Source organism: Momordica charantia (genome assembly GCF_013281855.1).
Source record: "Momordica charantia cultivar OHB3-1 chromosome 5 unlocalized genomic scaffold, Mcharantia_2.0 BLBB01000005.1, whole genome shotgun sequence".
Taxonomy (NCBI): domain Eukaryota; kingdom Viridiplantae; phylum Streptophyta; class Magnoliopsida; order Cucurbitales; family Cucurbitaceae; genus Momordica; species Momordica charantia.
In genome coordinates this window covers 17,796,768-17,799,710 of record NW_028275163.1, presented here as the reverse complement: position 1 = coordinate 17,799,710, position 2,943 = coordinate 17,796,768, and the positions used below count along the sequence as shown (strand labels likewise).

Below are 2,943 nucleotides of genomic sequence, written 5' to 3'. Positions count from 1 at the left end.
TTATTTAGGAGGCTTAATTTTATCTTATTAATTTACATGATGGACAGTTTTCTAAAACAAGTCATTCTAGTCAAACTCTGTCATTCTAGTCAAACTCTTCCATCAAGTAACTTTGGTAATCCCTGCCAGTAGTATAGTAGGATTGCTTGGTAAATAAAACGCTATAAAGGTTCAGATGTATAGGAATATTTTGTTAGGGTAGAAGGATGTGACCTTGAATTTCTTAGGACTGCTTGTAAATATTGTGGGACTACATATGCATGTGATTCAAAAAGAAATGGGACGAGAAATTAGAGAAATACTTTAAGTCGAAGTTGTCAACGAACTTTGTTTAACAACTGATACTTGGACTTTAGTTCAAAATATTAATTATATAGTCATAACAGCTGATTTCATTGATGGTGGTTGGAACTTACACAAAAGAATTTTAAACTTTTGTCAAATAGCTAATCACAAAGGAGATACCATAGGAAGAGCAATTGAAAAATGCTTCCAAAGTTGGGATATTGACAAAATTTTTACTGTGACGGTTTATAATGCTAGCTCAAATGATGGAGCAATGACATATTGGATTAAAAAGCTTAAGGAAAGAAACGTGTTGGTGTTAGATGGTGAATTTCTCCATGTTCGATGTTGTGCTCATATCTTGAATTTGATTGTTGGTGATGCTTTAAAGGATTTGCATGTATCTATTATCATTAGCATTAGAAATGTTGTAAAGTATGTAAGGTCATCTCCTAAAAGATTGCAAATATTTAAAGATTTTGCTAAAGAAGATAGTATTTGAACAAAGAGTTGTCTAACTATGGATGTCCCAACACAATGGAATTCAACCTTCCCTACGTTGGATGGAGCAATTAAATTCCGAAAGACTTTTGAAAGATTAGAGGATCATGACCGAAACTATATTGCAGAAGGTGACAGACCAACTAATGAAGATTGGGATAATGCTAGAGTATTTATAGCGTTCTTGAAAATATTTGCAGATGTTACTTTAAAATTTTCATGAAATGTGTTTGGTTCAGAAAATGATTCATGAATACTCTTTGTATAAATATGTCTTGTTGAGTAAAATGGCATTAAGCATGCAAACAAAATTTAACAAGTACTGGGATGTAACTACAAGTATATGTTGCAGTAGTTCTTAACTCTAGATATAAATTAAATTATGTGAGTTATTGCTTTCACGAATTTTTAGAAGAAAAAAGTGCAAATTTGTGGACAAATAAGGTTGAAGTAACATTACGTCGATTGTGTGATGAATATTATACAAGAATGTTAGTGCCAAAGGAACATCACTCCCAAACACAATCTACACTCGTAGAAGGATAAGTGGTCAAGGTGAAATATCATCTATTTCTTCTAGTGCATCTGGTGGAATTGGAATTTATAAGGTACGTACTGCTATTCATGATATAAACAAAGTAAGAAGAAAGATCCAGATGATGGAAAAACAGAGGTGACTCGTTATCTAGATGAGGCTTGTGCTGAAGATGAAGATTTTGATTTATTAAACTGGTGGAAGGTGAATTCTAGTCGATTTAAGATTATTAGTCAAGTATCTAGGGACATCTACAACATTCTTATATCTACTGTTCAATCTTGAGTCATCATTTAGTACTAGAGGATGGGTGTTAGATTTTCAGGAGTTCATTAACTCCTCAAACTGCAGAGGCACTCATTTGTGCACAAAATTGGCTTCAATATAAACCTCTTCATGATATGTGTGAAGAAATTTGTAATGAGCCCAATTTTCTATATGTATTTAATAATCTTAAATTTAGATAATTACTCATAAAATATAATTTCATTAAAATAAAATTAGATAAAAACTTGTTCTTTCATTTAAAGAAAATAATAACTTAATAAAACTTAACTTATAAATCTCTAGCAGTGGAAATCATAAATTATCATCTTTAAATAAAACAAAGTAAAAATGTGGTCTAATCATAATTAAAAGTATAAATTATAAATAAAATTCAAGTGTGTCTCATATCTCCTCCTCATCAATGTCAAGGTCATCCTAGATATTGCTTCGTCATCTACATAACTATATGTAAAAAAAAATGAAACCACATAGAGTGAGTTTAAATTATTTTTAGGGTTCATTATTAAGATAAACCACATTTTAGTCTAGTTTAAAGGGGTTGGTCATGGTCACCAAAATTCAGAATTAACAAATCCAATTTTCATACTAAATAAGCTAAAACTATGAAAATAACATAAACCGTAACCGTTATGAAACAATTTTATGAAAATTTTAGTGATCTTTTTAATTCTGATTTTCAGACCTGAAATTAACAAAATAATGTCTAAATAGTACCTATTTTATCTTAATAATGAACCCTAAAAATAATTTACATAAGGAAGAATGATGTTTACTGTTTGTGTGTTTTTCCTCTCTATCGTAAAGAATAGAATGAGAAATTTTTCCAACAACTAAGATAGCTTGAAATGATGACGGGAATCGTAGAAAATTTGATATGGACATGCTTATGTTCGATAAAAATTATTAGGAAAAATCTACTTACATAACTAGACTAAAAGAAAATGTTTCTTACCGAAAAGACCAAATCGATGAACGATCTTTGAAGGGACTTGGAAAAGCAACCACAACTTCTCTAAGGTGTAATTTAAAACGATAGGATAGGTTATGGAGAGGAAAAATTCAGATTTGCTTAGACTTGTTCTTGAAGGGAAATGAAAGAAATAGACATAGATAAATGACTTGGAAGATGAAGCAAACTTAAATATTGGAAGATGAAACAAGCTTCTTCTCTCTCCTCATGCATGGCCAAATACTTAATGAGATTGTGAGAGTTTTTTCGTCTTCCCAACTAACTTATTTACTACATGTGTCTCTTGGAGGGTAGGTGGGTTATATTGTCTAATTATGGCTATGAGTTAAATAAAACTATATATATTCTCGCAATTAAGTTAATT

At 30.6% G+C, this 2,943-nt stretch overlaps 1 pseudogene; it reads left to right on the top strand.

Annotated features, from left to right (window-relative positions):
* Nucleotides 1-572: 572 nt before the first annotated feature.
* LOC148211478 (zinc finger BED domain-containing protein RICESLEEPER 2-like) lies at nucleotides 573-2,688 on the top strand (annotated as a pseudogene).
* The last annotated feature ends 255 nt before the right edge of the window (nucleotides 2,689-2,943 follow it).